This window comes from Oncorhynchus keta, chromosome 11 (assembly GCF_023373465.1).
Source record: "Oncorhynchus keta strain PuntledgeMale-10-30-2019 chromosome 11, Oket_V2, whole genome shotgun sequence".
NCBI lineage: Eukaryota > Metazoa > Chordata > Actinopteri > Salmoniformes > Salmonidae > Oncorhynchus > Oncorhynchus keta.
The window spans coordinates 54,807,581-54,822,277 of NC_068431.1; the positions used below are offsets into that span (position 1 = coordinate 54,807,581).

Sequence of the window (14,697 nt, forward strand, 5' to 3'; positions counted from 1 at the left end):
GGTTTCTGTACCAAATATTAAGTTCTGCTTTTCTGATGTATCAAATACTTATGTCATGCAATAAAATGCAAATTGATTACTCAAAAATCATACAATGTGATTTTCTGGATTTTTGTTTTAGATTCTGTCAATTCAATTCAATTCAAGGGCTTTATTGGCATGGGAAACGTGTTAACATTGCCAAAGCAAGTGAGGTAGACAACATACAAAGTGAATATATAAAGTGAAAAACTGTCTCTCACAGTTGAAGTGTACCTATGATAAAAATTACAGACCTCTACATGCTTTGTAAGTAGGAAAACCTGCAAAATCGGCAGTGTAATACTTGTTCTCTCCTGACTGCATAATTAGCTAAATGAGTCCAGGCTACTGAGAACTTTGTTCAGCCAATGGGTTTTAGTGTTTTAGCAATTGAGAAAAACTGTAACAGTCAGTCGCTAATGGCCTGGAACTCAGCGCTCTATTGTCCCTCAATGCAAATGCCATCAAAAATCAGATCAAACACATCATGAGAGCCCTGCATTCAGAGTTTGAGTAGAAGAGGATTAGCTCTTGCGCAGGGAGAGCCAGCTCCTCATAGCTGGTTGATGCATAGAATAAGTGTTCCTTTAAGCCCATGTTACGCAACATTTTAATAGGCTATGCTATGCAAATGCATGAGAACTGTTTTGGTGGCCTCTTTTTCAAAGAGGAGGATCCCATAAGCTTTGTATAGGCTAGCCCTACTATGTTTATTTCTCAACTTTTCCTAATTTTAATCACATTGCTTCACTTTACAACCGGAGTAGCCTACCTGGCTGGCATGAAAATGAACCCTGGGAAAAGAGTCCTCCCTTCGCTATTTAAGTGCATTATAGATGGTCTTTAACAGGTGCATGAAAATGGCCCATTCTAAATCAAAACTAATTTCACACATATTATTTAGTATATGGAAAGACGAGATTAAATTGAGAAAAGTCTGATGGCTAGGAATATTATCAAGTGCTTGTCAAATTGTGAACGATAGACAGATGAAGTGTGTGCAGCCTGCACAAGAAGCAGAGCAGAGCGCACACACCCTGACCAAACAAAACATACAAACAAACAACGCAAATAATGGTCAGAGTGTGACATACAGTTGCATGAATAACTCTGAATTAAGCATATAGGAGAAACTGTTTCAAATTATCACTTTGTTAACTTCTCAACACAGAATAGCCGCATGTGCGCACTCCATCGGAAATCATTTAAAAAATATATCCCTTCTATTTTATCCAGCTATTTTCAGTTGTATTCTTCTTACTATAAAATAATATAAATAATGCTACGGGAATTATAAGCAAATCTTATCTGCTAAATGTTAGGCCCTGAAACCACAGCTATATGGCATAGCCAGATCAGGGCCTAAGATAAGGACAACTCAGAATATGCTAGTCTGTTCTTCTGAAATAGGCTACATTTTCTTCAAATCATGTTTCTTTAGACCTGCTTAAAATATATAATTTACTGTGATGGTGTTGGCTATATTAAATGCATTTGTGAAACTTTTTCAAATGTAGATTTTCCAAACGGTCTTCATCAGTGGCTTGTAGGTTATGTGTGGAAGCCCGGAGATGCTAAAAGTGTTTATGTTAATTAGTGGTCAATTACCGTGAGACCAGCAGTTATTTGCATGACAGTTACTGGCTGACAAAATGTATGACCTCCACAGCCCTAACCATGATGTTTGCTATTAACAGCAGATAATACCTCACATTTTTTATAACTACCTGCTCTTACTGCTGCTGCCCTGTGGAACCTGAAATACATATTAACTGATACAACAAAAGCTTTAGCGAATTCAATCTGCTTCCATAACCCGACATTCAAACAGCATCTACTTTATGTCTGATCTTTTGTCAATATTCTTCTGTCCTCTGTATTTCTCTCAAGTATAACCCATGCCCAGTCTTCTGCCAATGCTTTCTGCATATCAAACTATACTTTGTGAGCTAACAGTTGTGAAAGGGTCTATTTTTAACCCCTGCTTTAACTCTAATGATTGGTATAGGCTTTTTCTCCCCTTCCCTTAGGAATGGTACCTTCCAACCTCTCCATGTGCATGAAAAGTGACACGCTAAGTTCCCCCTATTTCTTCCTAATGGGCCACTCTAAAGACACGGTTCGTGAAAATCTGCATGTCTTTCTCTCCATTCTGACTCTAATTTAAACCTGTGTTTGTGTGCGTGCGTGCGTGTGTGAGTTTGTGCAAGTGTGTGTGCGGGCATGTATCCTACAGTGGGGCAAATAGTCAGCCACCAATTGTGCAAGTTCTCCCACTTAAAAAGATGAGAGAGGCCTGGAATTTTCATCATAGGTACACTTCAACTATGACAGACAAAATGAGAAAAAAAATCCAGAAAATCACATTGTTGGATTTTTTATGAATTTATTTGCAAATTATGGTGGAAAATAAGTATTTGGTCAAAAACAAAAGTTTAACTCAATACTTTGTTATATACCCTTTTGGGGAATGACAGAGCAGTGATGTTTTGGGGCTGTTTCTGGGCAACACAGACTTTCAACTCCCTCCAAAGATTTTCTATGGGGTTGAGATCTGGAGACTGGCTAGGCCACTCCAGGACCTTGAAATGCTTCTTACGAAGCAACTCCTTCGTTGCCCGGGCGGTGTGTTTGGGATCATTGTCATGCTGAAAGACCCAGCCACGTTTCATCTTCAATGCCCTTGCTGATGGAAGGAGGTTTTCACTCAAAATCTCACGATACATGGCCCCATTCATTCTTTCCTTTACACGGATCAGTCGTCCTGGACCCTTTGCAGAAAAACAGCCCCAAAGCATGATGTTTCCACCCCCATGCTTCAAAGTAGGTATGGTGTTTTTCGGATGCAACTCAGCATTCTTTGTCCTCCAAACACGACGAGTTGAGTTTTTGCCAAAAAGTTATATTTTGGTTTCATCTGACCATATGACATTCTCCAAATCTTCTTCTGGATCATCCAAATGCTCTCTAGCAAACTTCAGACGGGCCTGGACATGTACTGGCTTAAGCAGGGGGACACGTCTGGCACTGCAGAATTTGAGTCCCTGGCGGCGTAGTGTGTTACAGATGATAGGCTTTGTTACTTTGGTCCCAGCTCTCTGCAGGTCCTTCACTAGGTCCCCCCGTGTGGTTCTGGGATTTTTGTACGTGCTTTTACACCTGCATTGTTTGCTGTTTGGGGTTTTAGGCTGGGTTTCTGTACAGCACTTTGAGATATCAGCTGATGTACGAAGGGCTATATAAATAAATTTGATTTGATTTGTAATCATTTTGACCACACGCCCCAGATCGAGGGAGATTATCAGTGGTCTTGTATGTCTTCCATTTCCTAATAATTGCTCCGACAGTTGATTCTTCAAACCAAGCTGCTTACCTATTGCAGATTCAGTCTTCCCAGCCTGGTGCAGGTCTACAATTTTGTTTCTGGTGTCCTTTGACAGCTCTTTGGTCTTGGCCATAGTGGAGTTTGGAGTGTGACTGTTTGAGGTTGTGGACAGGTGTCTTTTATACTGATAACAAGTTCAAACAGGTGCCATTAATACAGGTACGAGTGAAGGACAGAGGAGCCTCTTAATGACAAAGTTACAGGTCTGTGAGAGCCAGAAATCTTGCTTGTTTGTAGGTGACCAAATACTTATTTTCCACCATAATTTGCAAGTAAATTCATTAAAAATCCTACAATGTGATTTTCTTTATTTTTTTTTCTCATTTTGTCTGTCATATTTGAAGTGTACCTATGATGAAAATTACAGGCCTCTCTCATATTTTTAAGTTGGTGGCTGACTAAATATTTTTTTGCCCCACTCTATGTGTGTGCATGCTGGCATGTGTGCATATATCCTACATGTGTGTGTCTGTCACTGCATGTGTCTGTATCAGTTTGTATGGTAAGATCTGTTTTTTTCTGTTGAGACAATCAGGTTTGTGCTTGGTTCTGGTGGTCTCAGTAGAAAAAACAATCAGGTCTGAAGAGGACCACCACCACGGTTGAGTGTGCAGTGAAGTGTACTCTCAGTAGCGTGAAACTGCTCTCAGTGTTGGCCAGGGCCGTCCTCACATAATGCACACACACCTCTTCACTCACAGAAAGTTACTCTTGTCACACACAATGTGCATCCCAAATGGCACCCGTATTCCCCCTTTAGGGCTCTGGTAAAAAAAAGTTGTGCATTATATAGGGGATAGGGTGCCATTTGGGACGCTGACATAATCTATATCTTTATAGTTCTGACTGTCCTGGTGATGATATTGTAGCTGTATGTGTGTGAACAGAGATCTGCGTGTGGATGAAGATATATATCGTGTCTTTATCATTATCTATTCATAGGCAAAACGATCAGCTTTGTAGGTGTGTGTGCGTGTGCGTGTGTGTGTGTGTGTGTACTTGCCTGCATGTGTGTGTGCTTGTCACTGCGTATCAACCTGTAGTGTGAGTCTCCTCCTTTTTCAGTAGACAGCCCTCTCTGCCCTGCAGGAAGTGACCCTTGACCCCCAGCAGCTGTCCACCTCATCTTTCTCATCCCATCCAGCCTTCACCCCATACTCCCCCCACCAGCTCCTTTTAGAGGCCACACCGCGTATGGCAGCCCATTCTCCAGACCCCAGCGCCACGAAAGGGGCTATAGGTGGCAGGTGCACCCAGCCCAGGGGCACCGTCCGTGGGCAAAGAACCCTGCAGTGGCCTGAGGAGTTGGAGGAGGGGCCCCGAGAGCCCCAACCTCCGCCGCGGCCCCCGAAAGCTAGATGGAGGTCTGCGGAGAGGAGAGAGAGCAGCAGCACCCACCCATGCAGGATCCAAACACCGCCGCATGGCCCTGGGACTCTTCCTACCTGAGTGTGAGTCTGAACGGAGGCAGTTGGGTCCGTGGGGAGGGACATGTGAACCTACAGGAGGGGTTTGAGCTGAGAGGTCTCCAGCCAAGGGATGAGGAAGGGGCTCTGCCGCCTCCCCTCAAACCATGGATGGCCCTGCAGGCAGGAGTGCAGCCGCCTTCCGAGGGCCCTGGAACCCACCTGGGGGTGACAGACTGCCCGGCACCCTGAGGTCCTGGACCTACACTGTCAGCAGGGAAAACGGATCCGGATCAGACTGGTTTACATTGGATCCGACTGGATTCTGACTGGGTTGGACTGGCTAGCTGTACATAGGCACCCAAGTCCTAAGTACCACTCACACCATCAGATGCCAGAGGAATCTTTTATTCTCTCTCTCTCTCACTCTCACTCTTTAAAATCAAAACGTTTTTTTTTCTTGTTCTTCCCTCTTTCAAGATGATTATAACCATCACCTTCAAAACCAAAGGACATTTTACAGCTGGTGTGTGTAAACAAAAAGAGGACTCGCTCAACTCAACACTTTAGTCCAGGTAGCCATTTTGAAACCTGATGATACAAATCCCATTGCTATCCCACTAGGCTCTTTGGGTGTGGGCAAGGTGAGCTATCGACATGTTCCTAGTTTCACCAGTCAACCCCATCAGACCTAAAATGGATGGTCAGTTTCAACCACTGATGGGATGACACTTATCTAAAGAGAGATTGGAATATTGAGGTCGTTTGCCTATCGTTTAACTTTCTGTGCAATGGAGAGAATGATGAGATTATAGAACTGAGGGAGACGGAGGGAGGGATGTTAATTTAAAATCCTTCTGAAAGGTGAACCTTTTTGGACAGAGCTCTGTCGACAGACATCATACATGCCTATTGATATATTGTACATACTGTAAATGTACAAATGTGAAAAATATGTACATTTGGTCATCTCCCAAAAATATGCCTAGTGTATTTTTTATGCATTGTTGTAGGTACATTTTAGAAGAACATAAAAATACAGATATCGGGACCATATTTTAAGATTCATATTTCCATGGCCTTGTATTATATACTACATATTAAAGACTGTGTGGAGTCAGCTGACAAGGGACTAGAGTGATGCAGGTCACATACCCCTGTTCAAACATTTTACGTGCATAAACCAATGGTTGCATGCCACGTCATCGACTGTGTCATTGACTGACAGATTGCTGTAGCATATGATGCAGTTAGCTGATACGTAAAATACCAATCCAGGCATTGTAAAATCTGATGTCAGCAATGCCTGGGCAGAGGAATCGGCCCTCAGTGTTCTTGTGCATGAACCACCATCATCAAACAGGGACTCGAATTTCTTCTAGAAGTAGAATATAGAGCTGACATCCTCACTGGGTATAGGTAACTGCCTAAATAAAGGAAACACCAACATAACGTGTCTTAATAGGGCATTGGGCCACGACGAGCCAGAACAGCTTCAATGCACATTGGCATAGATTCCACCAGAAATTCCATAATTTGGTGTTTTGTTGATGTTGGTGGAAAATGCTGTCTCAGGCATCGCTCTGGAATCTCCCACAAGTGTTCAATTGGGTTGACATCTGGTGACTAAGATGGCCATGACATATGGTTTACATCATTATCATGCTCATCAAACCATTCAGTGACCACTCGTGCCCTGATGATGGGCCAAATGGCCAAAATACTGGCCTGCCTGACATTTTTATACATGACAATTAGCATAATGGGCTGTTAACTGCTTAATTAACTCAGGAACCACACCTGTGTGGAAGCACCTGTTTTCTATATACTTTGTATCCCTAATTTACTCAAGTGTTTTCATTATTTCGCAGTTACCTGTAGCTAACAGTTGTGTATTTGCGTAATTTATTAAAATTTGTCCATTACCGAATCAAATGGAACGTTCAAGGTGGTTAAATCCAATTGTTTAGGAACTCTGTGAGTCATAATACACAACGTTTATCAATCATGCAATCAGTCATGTTCATAGAAATAAACTATCTTGATTCTATTTCTATGGTCATGTTTAGATAGGCTATGTATCAGCAGCACTTGAAACAGAGAACTCTAGCTGCCCATTCTATATTTCCCATGTCTATGCCTTTTACTGTGCTGCATGAACCACACCACTGTGGGAGGGGAGGCATATGAGTCATTGAGGAGCAGAAGGATACATGGGATATGAGGTGGGGCGGAGTGCCTTAGTGAAAGTAGAGCAGAGCTGTTAACCTGGCAATCGCTAGCGATTTTTTTTTGCATGAGTGAGCAGAATGCAAAACTGGTTTGAGAGATTACAGTATACTGTACAGTACACATATCAGACAGCACGCCATACAGTAAGTGGCTAGTGCGAAAGGTGTAAGCCAACTGACGCTTTTTGGCTAACAGGGCCAGATTACATTTTGAAACATCCCAAATTCACAGTGCCACAAAATAATTATGAAAAGTCTGACTTCTATAGCCTACTAGCTTTGTCATCATCTCATGGGTGCCTAAATACATTTAGAGTAAAGTGGACTTTGGGCTTTCCTATGGGGATGATGTATAGCTTGTAGCAGAGGCTAGCCGTAGACATGTAGAGCCCTCCATGTTTGCACCAAACATTAGGACTCATACCATATTTCTCTCAATGCAGATTCACTAGACTGAGTGCAGTGTTCCAGTCCAGATGATAAACATGTAATTTCTATGGTATTTGTTTTTTACTGAAACTGGTTGTGTTCCAGGCCACCCAATGCATTGCATCCACCAATGGTTGTGTGCCACATTATAGACTGTGCAGTCGGGCATCAGACTGCTTTATCATAGTATGTGGTTAGGTGACATGTTAAACACCTCTCCAGTCATTGTGAGATCTGGCATGTGTCTCCAATGTAGTCAGCGAGGAACGAGGACGATATCACTGAGCCTTCTGTGTATCACTTGAGGCTGTTCCCTGCCTGCCTGTTGTGAGTGATTTTGTATACAGAAAAAAAAGTTGACTAATGATAAATCTGAAGGATGACATGTTCATGCATCTACCATTAAGCTCAGTATACATGTGTCGTCTTAACCATGTATAATCCACCCTGTATAGCTGTATTCTTACAAAATATGGTTTACTGCACCATTGATACTGTAGTTTCAAAGACTGAAGTCAACAACTATTTTTATGAAAATGTGGCAGTACTGATATAACATTTTGGGGAAAAAAAGAAAACAAATTGTTTACCTAAAGATATTCTGAAATACTGTAAAATAAACTCGACATGGTGTAAAGTACACCTTTTTGGATCTCTGTGTGGGTTTTTAATGTCTGAATGTGCTTAAAATTATAATAATGTATCAATTGTGTTCACTTTAAAATTATCCATGTAATAATTGGCCCATAGACTGTTTAAAATGGATTGACCACATTGTGTTATGGAAGGATATGTCTCAAAGGCTCCATCTAATGCAGAATACTTGAAGAAAGCCCCAAATATATTGCATATAAACACAGATGGTCAGTTTTAAAAGATGCAGTCTAGGAGCTGTAAAAAGTTAAATTCTAAATACATTGTACCATTTACTTTGATTTAAATTTTACCATAACGTTGTAGAAATGTACTTTTAGTAGCATTGCGGACACTGTATAGTGTTTCTCTTCCTGTCCGCAAGATGGCGGTCTAAGCTGAATGAATGGCTGTTGGTCGTTTTTTAATCATTTTTAAATATTTTATTTTTGCATTTTCTAATTAAGAACATTCAAAACAAAAATGAAAAGATATTAGACAACAATAAAACAAAGTGACAATAACCTTACAAGGCAACAAATGAGTGTAAAAAAAAATATATATATATACACATAAATACAATTTTAAAAAGTCACAATGAAACATTGGATCATATGGTCACCTGCCATAGGCTACATATTATACATTAAGTGTGAAATATTACGTGAGGATTATATAGAGATTAAATCAATGTGATGTGATGTGAGGGGAGGGGAGATTCTCCATATAATCAAACTTTGCCAAATTCTGTAAAATGTCTCTAACTTATTCCTCAACTATTAACTTCTGATAGCCACTGGCAGGGGGGAATCCGATTTCCATTTCAAGGTCATACATTTCTTGGCAATTGCTAGCAATATTTCTGTTAACTTTATAGTGTAGCTTTGCCTAAGATTGGAATTATTAAAGTTACCCAGTAGACAGACCTCCGGATCTAAAAGGAATGCAACCCCATGAATTGAGGATATGGTATCGCATACCCCCTGCCAGAAACCCCGTAATTTTGAACACTGCAAGTGAAATGGAGGAATGTTCCTTCATTTGAGCCACATCTACAACATAGGGAGGAGAGAGTTGAACTTCTGCAATCTAGATGGGGTGATATAGAGCTGATGGAGGAAATTAAACTGGATCCGTCTGTATCTGGAGTTCAGTGTGGATGTAACACCATCCTTGCATAGGTCATCAAGATTAATACCCAGATCTTTTTCCATCTATGTCGGAGTTTATCAAGCTCAGGCAGTGATAGTCCTGACATAAGAACATCGTAAACATGGGAAATCGGTCTTGAACAGTGGTTGGTCTGAATGGCAGAATAGTTCAATAGGTGACATCTAAGGTAGGTTCCATTGTCCCTTGGGTGTCACCCTAATAAAATATCGTAGTTGTAAGTAACTAAAGAAGTTCCTGTTAGACAAGTGGTATTTCTGTTTCAGCTGTTCAAAAGACATAAGAATTCCCTCCTCATAACAATGTTCCAGAAGAGTGATACCCTTATCAGACCATGGTCTAAAGTCACTATTCTGGAAAAACATAGGAATCAATCTATTGTTCCATAGAGGGGTTTTAAGGGAAAGAAATCACTCTCATCTGAACAGCTCATGCCGTTTGCACCATGACAGGACTCTATGTATAATTAAAGGGTTGTCTGTGATGGTTTTTATATATTTCCTGTCCATTTGTAAAACAATTCTGCCCCAGTGTCATCATTTACCTCAAACTTTTTTAGTACATTCTGAAATTGGGGAGGTTTAAGCCCCCTTGACCATAATCAAGGGTCAGTTTATCCAGGCTAAACCTAGGGGTTTTGTTGTGCCAGATAAAAAGTCTGGTCAGTTTGTCGAGAGAGGAAAATAATGCTGCGGGAACAGGGATAGGGAGAGATTGAAACAAATATAGAAATATGGGCAGGACATTCATTTTAATTACATTATTCTACCCAGTAGGGTGAGAGGCAAGTTCATACACAGGTCACCCTCCACCTTTTGCAACAAACTGGCCAGATTGAGTATATAGAGGTTGTTCAGGTTACCATCCACCATTATGCCCAAATATGTGAAGCCAATTGACGATCATCTAAAAGGAAACTTATGCTTGATGGTCAAAGACAGACAACAGTAAAATTTCACTTTTATCAAAGTTGACCTTATATCCAGAGAAAGAACTATAGTACTGTAATAAGATCTGTAAAGAGAGGGAATGTTCTGGGTTTGTTAGAAATAATATAAGGTTGTCCACAAAAAGTGATAATTTATGGTTATGGGGGCCCACCTCAAAGCAATCCTAGCTTTAGGAGATTTGTAGAGTGACTTTATCAAAATTACAAACACAGTGCCTAAACCAAACTTTTCCAAGACGCAAAGGGGATATGGCTATTCAACCCTATTAAAGGCCTTTTTGGCTGTGACAAGGTATTTTGTTTTTGTTAGCAAGGTGAATTATGTCAAAGAACATTCTGAGATTATTGGAGGACAATCTATTAATTATGAAGCCAGTCTGATCTGGGTTGACCAACATGGGACGACATGACTCCAGTCTCTTAGATAGGATCTTGGTGACCAGTTTACAATCTGTGTTAAGGGAAAGGATATTGATCTGTAGGAGGCGCACTTTAGCGTGTTTTTCCCTTTCCTGTGAATTACTGTAAACACTGCTTGAGAAAAGGATCTGGAAAGCGGTTGTCTTCCCTGGCATTTTTAAGTCGCTCTTTAAGGTAGGGTACCAACAGCTCCTTAAATTCTTTATAGAACTCTGGAGGGAAACCATCCTCCCAATGAGATTTATTAGAAGGTAAGGATTTAATGGCCTCCACAATTCATGGACTAAGAACTGTTCACTGAGGGGCTCTCTGTCTTCCTCTGATAGGCATGGGAGGTTGAGAGAGGAGAGAAAAGCGTTGATCTCTGATAGATAATTTCTTGATTGGGAAGTGTAGAGGTCTTTAATATTTCTTAAAAGTATAATTAATTTCAGTAGGGTCAAAAAATATCTCTTTAGTAAGAGTTTCTATAGCATTAATTGTCCTATTACTTTCCTCTGCTCAGTTGCCATGCCAATACTTTGTACTTTGTACTTTGCTTTCTCTTCAAGCTCGTAGTTACACTGTTTTGATTTAGTGATGGCCCTCTCAACTTCATATGTGTTCAGAGTATTATATTTCAGTTTTTTTATTCACCAAAAGCCTGTATAGATCTTTAGTCAGGCCTCTTTGGTAGGTTCTCTCTAGCTCAGATATTTCAGATTCAAGGACATTCAGTTCAGCACCGTGTTTTCTCTTCAATCCTTTAGAATAGGAAATGATCTGTCCCCTCAGATAGGCTTCCGATGCGTCTCAAAGGATGAAACTGTCAGGAGCAGAGGGTTTGTTTGTCAAAGTAAAAATATTGATCTGCTCAGGTTTCTTCAGGAGTGTAGAATTATATGCTCTATTTACCTTGGTAGGAATGGAGATTGATAATAATGGAGATTGATAATACTAGAGGAGAATGGTCACTAAGCAATCTGGGGAGATAATCGGTATCTAACACTATGAAACAGTTGGGTTGATACTAAAAAGCTATCTATGCATGTGTGTGTGTGTGTGTGAATAAAAATACAATTACATATGTAAATAACTGTAAAGAAATATCTTTAGATACAGCTCAATGAATAAACTTGAACTCTGTAACACATTAAAGTTACAACATGTCCAAAGGACTGTTTGATTATTGAAATTGTTTGTATTCTGGTTTTGTTCCCAGGGGGGAAGGGGAAGGCACCTAGGGAGTGCTTAGGCAAGAGGCCTGCGAGCATACATAACTCATTGTATTTACTGTCTATGCACACTAGGTAAGACCTGGGCGGGCTACCCCCTGTATTTTGGTTAGCGCACCAGGTTAGGTAAGTAGTGGGTAGGTAGGAGAAGGGGCTTTAACTTTTTACTTTCTTTGCTTTGGTTCCATCCAGCCCCTTTTCCCCAAATGTACTGTTTGAAGGAATAAATAAATTCCCAGTAAATGGTCAATTCTATGCCTATGTCATCCTTACCTGCACCTACAGTCCCATTCATCTTTCACTCTACAGGGAGTTGAGTTGTAGCAGGGTGTTGCGTTCCCTTTTCCTAGAGGATAACGTAACATTCTCCATCTGGTCCACCTTGTTGAGATAGGCATTGTCCTTCTGCAGCTGTATCAGAACCTGGTCATGTCGAGTGACGGTATCTTCAACTGTGCTAATGCGCAACTTGGCCTCAGGTGTTCACAAAAGGAGGTCATTTAGGGAGGATTTCAGGTCATCAATGGAAGAATGGCGTTCAGCCGATTTCTTGTCAATTTTCAGAGCAAGACCTTTGTTAACATCTTGAATATCCCAGAGGAGAGTAGCAAGCATGCCGGCAGGCTCGGAAGAGGTTACTGAGAGCAACAGGCTGGATCTGTCGTCTGAGTTATGAGGGCTAATACTAATCTTGCTAGCTGTGGCTTTATGATTATCTTGGGAATCAAGAAAATGTTGGTCATCCTTCTTGCATCTTGGCCGGAGGTCCATGGCTCTTTGGGAAGGTAAGTACTTGACAGTTAATCAGTCAATGTTAAAATATTGTTTCAATGTTCTTTACATAATAATAACTTTGAAGAGCTTGGTTTGTGAACGTCTGCTCAGCTCCGCGGCATCACATGCTCCCTCGTCAGTTATATTTTTACTGACATTTGAAACAGGAAGAGAAACAGAAGTTGTTTAACGAAGTCGAAAATTCAAGAAGTTATGGTATTTTAGTCAACTTATTTTTGTACTGCTGGGCATACAGTAAATATCGTTGACATGGCAGGAAAGCAGTGGGAACTACTGTCTTTGATGGCAAGGAATGATGAGGATGTGAGGTGATTCTTGTTTGGGCAAAAGATCGTCCTCCATCCTGTCTTCTCTGTCCTCTCTCCTCCATGACCCAGAAACCGATGAGTGGTCAAGGAGTGTCAATTCATTAGTAGGCAAACGGAAGTGTCCTCCCCTTCTCTATAACCACCTTCCGAGGTTACTTGTGTATCCTACCGTGGAAGAGTTTTGAAATCAGCTCCTTTAATCTCTTCGGGATAGTGAGACGCTAGCGTCTCAAGTGGCCAATAGCCTCGGGAAATGCATAGCGCCAAATTAAAATAAAACGCGACAAAACTCAAACTTTCATTAAATCACACATGCAGGGTACTCAATTAAAGCTACACTCGTTGTGAATCCAGCCAACATGTCAGATTTTAAAAATGCTTTTCGGCAAAACCATGAGAAGCTATTATCTGATAGCATGCACCCCCCTGAATGAGTTGTAAACAAAATAATTAGCTTAGCCGGCGGTACACAACGCTGAAATAAAATATAAAACATGCATTACCTTTGACGAGCTTCTTTGTTGACACTCCAATATGTCCCATAAACATCACAATTGGTAAAAAAAAATCCCGATTAATTCCGTCCATGTATACCCAAAATGTCCATTTTAAAAAGCAGGTTTGATCCTGAAAAAAAACAGCTTTCCAAAACACAACGTCACTACAAAACATTTCAAAAGTTGCCTATAAACTTTGCCAACATATTTCAACCTACTTTTGTAATACAACTTTAGGTATTTTTAAAAGTTAATCGATCAAATTGTAGATGGGGCAAACTGTATTCGATAGAGAAAGTAAACAAAACATGCACCATTTTCCCTCTTGCGTAACTATCAACAGTGTAACGTTGTTCCAGGATGTGCCTCTTCTTCGTTTCACCAATGATTAACTTCAACCTAATTCCAAAGACTGGTGACATCCTGTGGAAGTCGAACTATAAAATGGGCGCTATCTAATTTCCCTTGGCAAAGACAACCGAGGGAACTGTCAGAGGGAAAAAATATATTCTGAACAGTTTTTCCTTGGGGTTTTACCTGCTACATAAGTTCTGTTATAGTCAGACATGATTGAACCAGTTTTAGAAACTTCAGAGTGTTTTCTATCCACACCTACTAATCATATGCATATAATATATTCCTGGCATGAGTAGCAGGAAGTTGAAATTGTGCACGCTATTTATCCAAAAGTGGAAATGCTGCCCCCTATCTCTAAGAAGTTAAATGAGCTTTTGATTTGTCTTAGGAGAAAATTGCACACATTTAAAAACAATATGCTACTTATTGTTTTATCTATTAAATGTCATGCACAACTAACTTAACTTCTTGACGCTGCCCTGTCGCGGGATCATTTTCGTCAGCAACCACTGAATAGCATAGCGCAACAGTCAAATAATATTACAAAAAAATATTCATATTCATGAAATCACAAGTGGAATATTGCAAAACACAGCTTAGCCTTTTGTTAATCCACCTGTCGTCTCAGATTTTGAAATTATGCTTTACAGCGAAAAGCAATCCAAGCATTTTTAAGTTTATCGATAGCCTAACATAGCATTATGTACACTTAGCATCAGGAAGCTTGGTCACAAATCAGAAAAGCAATAAAATTAATCGCTTACCTTTGATGATCGTCGGATGTTTGCACTCACGAGACTCCCAGTTACACAATACACTTTTTATGTTCGATAAAGATTATTTTTATATCCAAAAACCTCCATTTGATTGGCGCGTTTTGTT

General features: G+C 40.5%; 1 pseudogene; it reads left to right on the forward strand.

The window, feature by feature from the left end:
• LOC118383309 (membrane-associated guanylate kinase, WW and PDZ domain-containing protein 2-like) overlaps positions 1–2,255 on the forward strand; it is a 33,783-nt pseudogene extending 31,528 nt beyond the window's left edge.
• Positions 2,256–14,697: the final 12,442 nt, after the last annotated feature.